Source organism: Scyliorhinus torazame, chromosome 3 (genome assembly GCF_047496885.1).
Source record: "Scyliorhinus torazame isolate Kashiwa2021f chromosome 3, sScyTor2.1, whole genome shotgun sequence".
NCBI classification, from domain to species: Eukaryota; Metazoa; Chordata; class Chondrichthyes; order Carcharhiniformes; family Scyliorhinidae; genus Scyliorhinus; species Scyliorhinus torazame.
The window spans coordinates 88,756,758-88,769,778 of record NC_092709.1 but is presented as its reverse complement, the minus strand read 5'-3'; positions in this window follow the sequence as shown (position 1 = coordinate 88,769,778).

The following is a 13,021-nucleotide window of genomic DNA, read 5'->3' as shown; positions in this document are numbered from 1 at the left end:
GCGGGCGTTGAACTTGGACTCGCTTCTGATGTTGCTGCAATTGGCGATGGCCATGACTGGGGTACCAAGGCCAAGAGGGCGCCAAGAGAGAGCGAACATATGGCGAACTCTTCTTCTACTCGAGGGGTTTTCGCGCTCATTTGGGCGGTCCTTCGATTTGGGCCTTACTAATTGGGTGATCCCTGATCACTCCGTTCGATTCCTTAGCCAATAAGTGGGCGGGGATCTGGATGGCTGGGTGTGTCCCAAGCGGTCACTGACCCCATTTTTTGCATTTCCCTTGAACAGGGAGTGGCGCCGAAATGTTTGGGACTGTCCCGGTTGTTTGAGTACCAGTCCTTTGTTTTGGCGAAGGTGGGCCATCAACTGCTAATCGGCCCCATTAAAATTCTAATTGGACGGAGTTTCGATACCGTCTGGATTTCTTGCTTCCGAATATGCATTTCAGACTGAGAGCCTGCCTGAGTCTTGGATTGTCCATTTTACCCGCCAGGCTTTGCGAGTTTCTCTGTACCTAGTTGGAAGTGTCCATCCCAGATGGCTACAATAGTGTGAATTTTTCCATTTATTTTACACAAATCATTGGTATCATTGAATTATTGCTAAACCTGATGCTTTTTATACTTCCATTTCATTTCATTAATTGTGCAGAGTGTGACATATACAAAATAACAGCAGCATTTTGAGCTGTCCATGTCGAACGTAAGGACACAACTGCAGCCCTCTGAGCACCAGACAGTGGCATGTATTAGCTAGCCACATGTATTAGCTAGCCAAATGTGGTAATACTGCTGACTTTATGGATTTCAAAGCACCCACAGGATTAAATAGTAGTAAAACCATTCAAAATAGAAAGATGTAGAACATTCAAAATGAAAATATACAAGGATTCCCTTGCCTGTTCAACAAACTTTCATGCTGGGAGCTGTGGAAGCCCTGGAAAAGGTGTAAACTCCATAAATGGCAATATTGGGATTGTTAAATGAATACTTTGCACTCGTCTTCATAGTGGAGAAAGAGGAGAAAAATATCACAAGGTCAAGGGGACAAGCCAGGTAGATTCATTATAAGTTGACACTGGAAACAGAGAAATAATCAGGACCTGATAGTTTCAGATTCAGATAAATAAATGAGCAAGAAAATTGTAAATCCATCAGTCATCATTTTCCCAAACTAGATTCAAGAATTGCACCTTTGAATTACAAAATTTCAAATGACATTCAATTGTTTCAGTACTGTCATGAGATTTTCATGGAATCTTGAGCCTCTTCAGAAAAAAAAGCAGGTGTGGCTAGTGCCATCACTCTGCTGAGGCGGAGACTCTAGTTTGGGATGCCATCTTTTTAGATAGGGCCTCGAACAGCACTGGAGCCGAACAGATCTACATCTCAGTTCCAGAAGTCTCAGGGCTCTCTTTCCCCACTGACAGTCATCGCTGGCAGATCTCTCCCCACCCCACCCCCCCTGCCATATATAAATGCACCCCCCCCTAATGGGTCCCTCTAGGGTCCTGCCCTGGCACTGGTTGGCACTATCAGGTTGGCACTGCCTGGACATCTTCTAACACCACTCGCCTGCCGCCCGGAGCTATACTTATCTCTGCGCCCATGAAGGGATCCCCTCAACTGCCTCGCGCCTGGCCAGACTGTAAACGATGCCGGTGCAGGGTCAAGATTCTGCGAGGGGGGGGGGGGGGGGGGGGGAAAGAGTTCTGGAAAAAGTGCTCACTAATGAGATGACAATGCAATCAAATTAAATTGCCGGACTCCCACGGTGTGATTCTCACTACTCCACTGGAGGGCGAGGGAGAATTCCCAAACCCAATCACGCTGGAGGGAATTCTTATCGACGAAGAGAGCTCAACATCGCCCCTAAATAACTACGGAAAGGAACTTTCATTTATGTAGCAACTTTAACATAGTAAAACATCCTACAGCTCTTAGCAGGAGTAAAACATCCTACGGCTCTTAGCAGGAGTTTTATCAAAACCAAAATTTGGCACCAAGCCATAACAAAGCTCAGCCAGGGCTGTACATTTTAAGGCGCGTCTTAAAGGAGGTACGAGAGGTAGAGACGGCTGACATTTAGGGAATTCCAGGGCTTAGCGAAGAGTGAACCCATGAAGGGATTTTATAACCAGAACGAAAATGTTAAAATTGAGGCATTTCTGGACTCACAAGTTTAACATTAGTTGGTGAATGTTATTGGAGTATATCATTAGGGATAGAGTGACAAAGCACTTGGACATGTATGAGCTGACCAAAATAGTTAGCAACCATTTCAAACAGAAAGGTCCATTCCTATCACTTAATCTGCTTTTAATGGGAGAAATGTTGGTGAGGACACCCAAGATGCCCTCTGCTCTACAAATGAGACAAACCTTTTATCATTTCATATTGTTAAAATGCATACTCCTGGAAATGCCGTGGACAACAAATAAAGAACTAAAGTGCAGAAAATTATGAAATTTTAATTGCACTAGATTACAATTATTTGCAATGTATCTAGCAGCAATGAAGCCACCTTTTACATGTATGTCTTCATTACATTGGGATCCGGAGAGTAAAAGAGCACAACATGTGCCAGAACACTCCAGACAGAGGGTAGGAAATATGCGCACAGAGACTCAATTGAAAAATATATATACTTTTGAGCTGGGAGTAGGATGTGTATATGAAAACAAAATGGATTTGATGCACAAATTAAAAACCAAAGTGAATGAATAATATTCCATTTTTACTCAGTAAAAATTAAATGTAAAATCTTGTTTTAAACCCATCTAATGAAAGCACTTGCAATAATACAGAGCATTGCACAAACTTGGGATATCCTATAGCTCTTTACATCCAAAGAGATGTAGTTACTGTTGTAATATACAGAATGGCTGCTAATTTATGCTCAACTTGGTTCCACAAACAGCAATGAAATCAATGACAAATATTCTATTTTTAATCATGATGGTTGAAGGACAAGTATTGGTCAGAACACCAGGATGAACACCTTTGTTCTTTTTGAATAGTACCATTGATTCTTTTACATCCATGTAAGAGAGCAAGTGTGACATCTCATCCCAAAGATGGCACCTCCAACCATAAAGCACTTCTTCAGTAATGCATTGAAATTTTAGCCTATATTATGTGCTCAAGGCCTGAAGTAGGGTTTAAACCCATGTTCCGCTTCCAAACCATTGAGCTGCATTGTGGTAACAATTGGCCAGATTTTCATATCAGAATAATGATGAAGCCAATGGTACTCACTATTATTTGTGTGCAAATAGCTCATTCAGGTGAGGAGCAAATGTAATGTTAACAAGTTAAGTCCAGAAGTTGCATTGAGTTCTGCTGTTCTTGCATTAGCCTTAAAAGAAATGGCAACTTGCTGCCTTGCTCAAAAGTGAATTGCATGGAATGTGTGAACACAAGAACTAGGAGTAGGCCAACTGGCCCTTGGAGCCTGCTCCGCCATTTAATGAGATCTTTTGTGGACTCAGCTCCACTTACCCACCCAAACACCATAACCCTTTATTCTTCAAAAAACTATTTGTAGTTGTGAAGTTGCTGTATTTGCACAGTAGATAAGACCATAATACCATAAGACATAGAAATTGAATTAGTTCAGTCCAGTCTGCTCCCCCATTCAATCATGGCTGATATTTTTCTCATCCCCATTCTCCTGCCTTCTTCCCATAACCCCATATCCCCTTATTAATCAAGAACTTATCCATCTCTGTCTGAAAGACACTCAGTGACTTGGCCTCCACATCCTTCTGTGACAATGAGTTCCACAGATTCATCACCCTCTGCCTGATAATTCCTCCTCATCTCTGTTTTAAAGGATCGTCCCTTCAGTCGGAGGCTGTGCCCTCGTGTTCTACTTCTTCCTACTAGTGGAAACATCCTCTCCATGTTAACTCTATCTAGCCCTCTTAGTATTCTGTAAGTTTCAATGAGATCCCCCTCATCCTTCTAAACTCCACCGTGTACAGGCCAAGAGTCCTCAACCGGTATTCATATCACAAGTCCTTCATTCTGGGGATCATTCTTGTGAACCTCCTCTGGATCCTCTCCAAGGCCAGCACATCCTTCCTTAGATATGGGCCCAAAAATGTTCACAATATTCCAAATGGGGTCTGACCAGAGCCTTATATAGCCTCAATAGTACATCCCTGCTCTTGTATTCTAGCCCTCTCGACATGAATGCTAACATTGCATTTGCCTACCTAACTTCCAACTGAACCTGCATGTTAACCTTAAGAGAATCCTGAACTGGGACTCCTAAATCCCTTTGTGCTTCTGATTTCCGAACCCGTTCCCCATTTAGAAAATAGTCTATGTCTCTACACTTCCTACCAAAGTGCATAACCCTAACTTTTCTACATTGTATTCTATCTGCCACTTCTTTGCCCACTCTCCTAGCCTGTCCAGGTCCTTCTGCAGCCTCTGCTTTCTTAGCACTACATGTCCCTCTACAAAACTTGGCACAGAAAGGTAGATTTTGTACATTCCATTCTGAGTATACTTTTAATCATGTGGGCGGCACGTTGGCACAGTGGTTAGCACTGTTGCCTCACAGCGCCAGGAACCCAGGTTCAATTCCAGCCTCGGGTGACTGTGTGGAATTTGTACGTTCTCCCCATATCCGCATGGGTTTCCTCTGGCTGCTCCAGTTTCCTCCCACAGTCCAAAGATGTGCAAGATGGGAGGATTGGTCATGCTAAATTGCCCGTAGTGTCCAAAAGGTTAAGTGGGGTTCTGGGGTTACAGGGATAGGGTGGGGGAATGGGCCTTGATAGGGTGCTCATTCAGAGGGCCGGTGTAGACTCGATGGGCCGAATGGCCCCCTTCTGCACTGTAGGGATTCTATGGGTAAATATTAATTACTGATAAACACCTCTGCTTTAGAAAATTAATTATTAGAAGTGTGGAGATTATTTGTTGTTGGAGATCTAAAAATGTCAATTAAAAAAAGAAGTCCTTTATACCTCTTTTTCACACCCTTCTTTATTTCTCTCTGTACCTGAATTCCATGATGTGGAGATGCTGGCGTTGGACTGGGGTGAGCACAGTAAGAAGTCTTACAACACCAGGTTAAAGCCCAACAGGTTTGTTTCAAATCACTAACTTTCGGAGCACTGCTCCTTCCTCAGGTGAAATCCTATGACCCTACCGAGGCCCACAAACCCACCCTATCCCTGTAACCCCACTTTTAAACTTTTGGACACGGAGGGGAAATTTAGCATGGCCAACTCACCTAACCTGCATACCTTTAGACTTTAGGAGGAAACCGGAGCACCTGGAGGAACCCACGCAGATACGGGGAGAATGTACAAACTCCACACAGACAGTTACCCGAGGCCGGAATTGAACCTTGGTCGCTGGCAACCTGCTCTTAAATGCACAAGACCTCCTGATTGCTTAATCATCTCCCGCCCCCTTTGTGCCTGGCAGTTATTATCTGGTCTCATGTTTCACTCATTGCACTATAATTAATTTGAACTTGCAGCAACACAAACAAATTAAAACCCTAAGAGCAAGTTTAACTCAAAACAGATCCCTTAGATATCTTGCTACTGCAAAACTTGCTCCAGTGCAGTTTTTGGGCTATGGTAAGGAGCCTTCATTGCATCAGTCTGAATGAAAAATAACACTAGTCATAGTGGTGCTCTGTTGGTTAAATGCCTGTTCAGTTGAAGCAGACCATTGTAAAGATCACTAAGTCACCTGATTGGCTATTGAATCAAATTACTTGACTATGAATGTTGGAAGTTATGACTGTTCCTTCACCAAAATTTCCCTCCCTTTTCTTTCCTTCTATGCATGCTGAGCTACATTCAGGCCCCTCACTCATGTGGCAATTTTCATGAACATAGACCTGAAATCTCCTTGTAGCGCTTCCCATGTACATTGGCTAGGAAGGCTGACACATGCTGTGAGTTTCCCTCAACTCCCTTTTTGAGGTGGCTTATCTGTCTAATATAGACACCTCTATGGCTCCTCCATCTACTATAAACGCAGTCCAACATATAATGGGGGCGAGGGAAAGCAAAGACCATGCCAGGAATCTCCTCAGCCATGGCCTCTCTAAAGCGGAGTGACCTGGATATTGAGATTGACCTGGCATAAGGTGGGGCCCACCTGAGGGTTTGAGAATGGGTCCTGGCCTGGATCCTATAACAAATCCTGGCAGCTGAATGCTTCTCAGCCCCTTATAATTGGACAGTTAAGTAACTAGCTTCACATTTTCTGCTTCCTCCTCCCATTCCCCTCAGGCAGGTGCTTAAGGTGACATAGTGACACAAGCTGCCACCATTGCTGTTGAACGTTTTCAGTTCGCAAACCGCTCCAGTGAGTTCAGAAGTAAAGGTTGCTGTTTTTAACATGTTGCACTTTTGTCGGCAACCGTGCCTGAGGATTCTTAAGTTCTGATGAGCCATCTGACCGTTCTACTTAATTACCATGTGATTTTTAAAGTCTTTTAGGCTTCTTTTTTCATTAGTGAAGTTTAGTGCTCTGGATCTTCACCCCTCACATAGAACTACAATTTAAAAGAACTACAATTTAAAAAAACACGAGTAAGAAAATTGCTGCTGAATCTCATGCCTCCCTTTAGCACCATGCACAACTAACATGCTCCAGCAGAGATCACTGGACAATGATCTAGAGATTGTGCCTGAATTGTTCCTCTCAGTGAGATTTTGCAATTGGATTGAGATTGGCTGCAGAGCCTCATGGTTATTACACTTGCACTGAACCTGAATGCTTGTCCTTTTGGAATGCATTATAGCATTGGTGGAAAGTTATTTCAGCTTTGCATTGATGTTAAACTAGTTGTGTAATGTAGAGATGGGGGTAGAATCTTATGAAGGCGACGGAGGTCATGGCCATTAGCTGGAGAGCCGGCGAGAGTTCTGCTTGATCACCTCTTTAACAGGAAGGCCCATCACACCTTACGGCATTCAGACACTTGACAGGCTAGCAGTGGGCCTTCCCCAGGACCAAAGACCCTGATGGTGGATATCCTGCCCGCTAACAGCTGCTGGACAGTCAGAGGCCAGCAAGTCCACTGAATAGCAGCAGCCACCACCACACTACTGGTACGATGACCACCTGAGGCTGAGGATTGTTGCTGGATCCCAGGTTAGAAGTGAGTGATGGTGGGAGGAGGGCTACGTGATGGATGTCATGGGGAGGGGAGAACAGGGGAGGGGAGGTGGAAGCAAGAAAATTGGGTACCCCACAGCAGGCTGTTCCTTCACGAGCCTGGGTAAATTCATCAGGCATTGAGTGCCTTTGAACTAGGGAACTCCCTGGGAGTCTGCGAGTAACATCATGTGGATTTGCTCGTTATGCTCCCCACATGGTGAGCCCTCACCTGTTCTCGGGTTAACAACAACGGTAGTGTGATGTGGCCTTTTAAGTGGGTATTAATTGATCACTTAAGGGCCTCAATTGGCAGCAGGTTCAGAAGGCTGACCATGGGTATTCCCACCCCGGGTGTAATTGGGGTGGAGACGGGAAAGCAGCGGAGTACTCACCTGCCCAATTAAATGCCCCGTCACCAAACGTACCATGGGAGAGAGCGCATGATTCCACCCAGGTCCCTACCTTGCTTCAGGACACGTTGAGGTGTGGCTCCATAGCAATCATAGCTCATCATGGTTTGACATTGCATGAAGTGAAAATCTGGTGCAGTGTCAAATCTGAATCACATTGAATTTACAGCACAGACGCAGACCATATCCCAACTGATCTATGTTTTGCTACACATGAATTTCTTCTTATTCTTCTTCATCTAACCCTACTTTCTATTTCTTTCTCCCTCATAGCTCCCTCTTAATGACACCTATCCATTTGTGTCAACTGCTCCTTGTGGCAAACAGTCCCACGTTCTAACCATTCTCTGAGTAATGAAGCACTTAATGTCTTCATTGGGCACATGGGATGTTTTGTAAACCCACCTAACCTCAGTTAAACTTTGAGGAGGAATTCTACTCTCTCCATTAATCTCTCAACATTTATATTTTGGAATTATTTACAAGGAGTTCCACCGGTCCCAGCAAGGCAGGAGCCAGGAAATGGAAAGCCAGTTCTGCCCAGCTGCACGTTGTGCTGCAGCCCATAGCCTGAGGCAGATTGTTGTGGTGTAAGAACATCCTTTGAATGTTCTTTGAACAAAGATGGCCTGTGGGTGGCGCAGCATCCTCTCATGCAGCTGTTGACATTCTTCTATTTCTTCCTTAGTTCTTGGATCTCTGTTACTGGCAGAGATCTTTCAGTCTTCATTTGAACAGCTTTCTTCCTCAGTTTTAGCCCTGGCTCTCTATCAGGTGACTTGGAAACTTTTTGGGATAAATGATGTGCAAATATATGAACATAAGAACTGTGGATACCTGAGTCTATCTATCCTGTGCATTATCTGCAGGACATTTGTCAATACCAGTTGCTTAATGCATTTAGCAGGGACAATTTTAACCCTAAATACCCAACAGGAGGAAATGAGGGGAGTTGTTGAGAGTAGATGATTAATGTTGATGACATACTTAACTGCTCATAGCCCTCTCCACTCTCACTGCCTTCTCTGTTTGCCTGCCCTCATGGACAGATACCTACATTATCATTCTTTATATATGCAGACTAGTCTAATAATCCTTGACGCCAATTTTAACTGGTGACATGAGCAGAGAAGGCATTGCAGCCATCTCAGCAGGTGAAGCTCCACAGGGAAGAGGAGCGATGGACAGGAAATGCTCCTACAAGACATGCCCATGGCAAGTTTCCCCTGCCCCGAGTCATTCCTTCCCTGATCATTCTTTAAAAAATATTTTTATTCTCCTCCTTTTCTCACGTTTTCTCCCAAATTTACACCCCACCAACAATAAACAACAATCAGTAACGAATGCAATGTCAATCCCCATGTCAATAACAACAATCCCTTCCTCCCACCAAACCCTCAAACATTAGCCCACATGTTAACATAAACAAATAACAAAAAGGAATCAGGAATCACCCATAGTCACCATTAACACATACAATCCCTCTCCCCCCAACCCTACCAACCACCCCCCCACCCCTAATGTTCGATATAATCCAATTCTCAAAAGTGCATAATGAATAATACCCATGAATTGTAGAACCTCTCCATCCTTCCCCTCAGTACAAATTTGACCTTCAAGAGTCAAGAATTCCAACAGGTGCCCCCGCCACGCCAGGGCACAGGGTGGAGTGGTTGATCTCCACCCCAACAGGATCCATCTTCAGGCGATCAACGAGGCGAAGGCTACAACATCTGCCTCTGCACCCGCTTCCAACACCAGCTGGTCCCACACCCCGAATATGGCCTCCCGAGGGCCCGGGTCCAGTTTCGCGTGCACCACTTTAGAGATTACCCTAAACACCTCCTTCCAGTAATCCTACAGCTTTGGACAGGACCAAAACATATGAACGTGGTTTGCTGGGCTCCCCCTCGCAACATTCACACAAATCTTCTACCCCCTCAAAGAGCCGGCTCATCCTCCCCTTTGTGAGGTGTGCTCTATAAACTACCTTCAGCTGTATCAGCCCCAACCTCGCGCATGAGGTGGAGGCATTCACCCTCCGGAGCACTTCACACCAGAACCCCTCCTCCATACCCCCTCCCAACTCTTCCTCCCACTTTGCCTTGATCCCTTCCAGTGGTGCCTTCTCCTCTTCCAAAATAGCCCCGTAAACCGCCAACACTACCACCTTCTCCAGTCCCCCCGTCGTCAGCACCTCCTCCAGCAATGTGGAAGCCGGCTCCTTCACTGATCATTAGGTGTTCCTGTAACTTCCTCCTCACGATTTACCCGAGTGCCAGGGGATATTTTCTTGTCCCCTGAAAGAGCCTCCAGTCCCCAGAAACAATGCACCCACCTGCCAGCCAGCTACCACTTGCTGTCGGACTTGACAGGGAGGCTAATTGCAGATGCACAAGTTCAGGGTGGGACAGTGGGGCTCAACCATCTTTTCAAGCAGTGCATTCTAAGTCTCACCAGCTTTTTCAGTGAAAAGAAGTTCTCCCCACTGGTTACATTCCTAATGACCTTAAACGGTGTCCTGTAGTTACCTCCTGCCAGTGGAAATCTAACTGTTACAAGGTCAGGACAATTAGATTCCAGATGACCTCCTCTGAATATGAGCTGTCCTGGAAATGAGGGGACAGGGGTTCTCCCTTAATTGGGGGAAATCCAGACCTCTAGCATAAAAAACCCTGACCTGGGAACAGATTGGGAGGGAGACACTTTGCGGAGTGGAGAGTGTGATATTGTAAATAAATATTATCTTTGTCTTCTACCTGCCTGGTCAATGCGTGCTGCTTTAGCGGATTACACTATCCTACCAAAACACTTTTAAATTTTGAACACCTCTATTAATTCTCCCCATAACCTTCTCGAATTTGAGGAGAACAACCTCAACTTCTCTCATTTCTCCTCATACCTGAAACCCTTGGTTTTGTTCTGGTATGTACCCTCAGCAAGGCTTTTAACATCTTTCCAAAATGTGACGCTCAGAATTGGACACCAGTGTTGTAATATGCCATGTAACATAATCTTTAGATTAGTTGCATATAATCCACATTTATGCATGATAAATGTCATAGTACAAATAAGGTGACAGACTGCAGAGTCCTAACCTATCCAGCAGTTTTGCTCTAAAAGCAGCATTTTGATATTTGATTGAATGCTTTAGGCTCTCTTATCTTCTTATAAATAGTCAGACCAATGGGAATAATTATCCCCTATTCTTGTGCCATTCATTCCTGTTATTTGGGAGCTAGACATTACTTGCTACAGATGCATAACTTGTTTGCTTTATCAACTTATTGCTAGAAGTTAGTACATTTTTTTAAATTAACACTGGTTGGTTGAACTTATCATCAGTAATAAATTAGATGTACAAATGAGGTACCGTACTCGTAGATTGATAATAGATATTCAGCACTTGCTATCTTTCATGTCTTCAGAAAGTGCACAGGACAATTCCTTCTTTCAAATTTTAAAGGCACATTATTCGCTTTTGGCATGCTCGGGACGCCTAATTTACAATTCTATTAAATAAATAAACTGGTGTCTCCAGTGGATTCCTTATCTGCTACATGTCTTTGTTTGTTTTCCAGATTAATTTTTGAGTCAAGAGGAGGTTCATTTCCCTCAGGAATCAAATCCATCAACTGGGAATCTACGTATGACAGCACGCCGGAGTCCTTGGATGAAGATTTCTCCAGATTCTGAAAATCAGCTTCATAGTTTACATGACTTGGAAAGGTCACAGGTCTCGGCACTGCATACTTGTTATCCTGAAGCATTTCAAGTGGAGGCTCAAAGGCCGAGGGACCTATTTCACTTAATGAGCGCTTCAGAGGGCTGTGTTGGAAAGTTGATGTATGCCAGACTACACCCTGGCACATTGAGGAACACAAGCAAGATCGGGGCACATCATAAATTGCGTAAATACCTGAGTCAGGAGAAGAATGCTCTGGGATGTTTACCTCTACATATCCTGCGTCAGCTTTAGGCTTTTTTGCAGTTTTCTGGTTGGTTTGCGGGTCAGCAGAGCCACTGTTTGCAGCATGGTTGAAAGTTGTCAGCTCTGTTGATTCTTGAAGTACATTCGCCTGGGAATTATTCAACTCTCTCGGAGTTAGATTTTCATGGTTCCCATTTGCTTTTTCCATTTGCGTCACAGCTTTCCGCGAACCACCCCTGACAGCATTGTTGTAAGATGGTGGTGAGGAATATTTAGGAATATTCTCTGTTAATCGGCTATCCCCTCTGAATCCATTGGCATTGGAGTCTTTTGAGGAATCCACGCCAAGCTTGGCTTTGTTAGGGGACTTAAATGAGGCGGTTTGAGCTGTTCCATCAGGAAGCTTCAGATAAGAACACCTGCTTGACCTTTCTTCTGTGTCACGTTCATTGGCAATTTCCACGTGTTGGCTGCTGTTGTTTCCTTTCACATTCCCGTTGGTCTTGGTCGAGTCCGGACATTTCGTCGCTTGTGTGAAGTGAGCCAGGTTAGCGCCAATCTGTGCATATGTCCCGTCATCTTTTTCTGACAACATTTTGCTTATCTGAAACAAAAAGTGTAATTGCTTGCATTCTATATGGGAGGAGTTTGCTTATTTAGACATTAAACAGTAGCAAGGGGGCTTAATTGGTAATAAGAGCACAAACATTTTCAAAAGGCAATTTAAAAAGACCAATACTTTATTTAAAAACAAACCAACAGCTTGATAATTATTCCACTCATTTCCCCCCCCTTTTCTCATTCAGGTGTTCCTGATTTATTTTTAGATCAAGGGACTTCTAGAACTCTCTGGCAAGTTGTCTTCATTGAGACCCTCAGCAGTGAGTGCCGATTGCAGGAAATATCAGACTGGCTTTTCATCATCCAGGCAGGTAGCGGGTGTCAGAACAATTCTTAGCTCGGCCCACCCACCTCGAGACAAAATGCTTGCAAGAATGGGATTTTCATGGAGTGGGCGTGAATGGGGGATGCAATTGAACCAGTCAACCGGGGAAAAGTTCCGAAGCAACCAGAGGGGCTGCTGGTTGCCAAGGCGGACTGTTAAAAGGCCTACGTTGTTGCTGTGGAACTTTGTCCCAATTAAAATAAAGATAGATAGGCTCTCCAGCCCTCAACGCACATATTCCTCATGCCCCATCCATGTCACATCATTCCCACTCATCTATCCCTATTATCCCTCCCATGCCAAACTATGCCCTCCAAAATAGCCCCTATGGCCCCCATGCCAAACTATGTCACTCCCATGCCCATTCATCCACTATACACCGTCTAGAACCAATGAACCCTATAGCGACAGTTAGACATTTAAAAAAATCTTTAAAAAGTAATTCACTGATAACTTTCCCCCTTAACAAAACCTTCCTTTATAGTACAATGTCAATGTCCTTTAAAATATCAGATGTGCGGCACGGTAGCACAGTGGTTAGCACTGTTGTTTCACAGCGCCAGGGACCTGAGTTCGATTTCCGGGTTGGGTC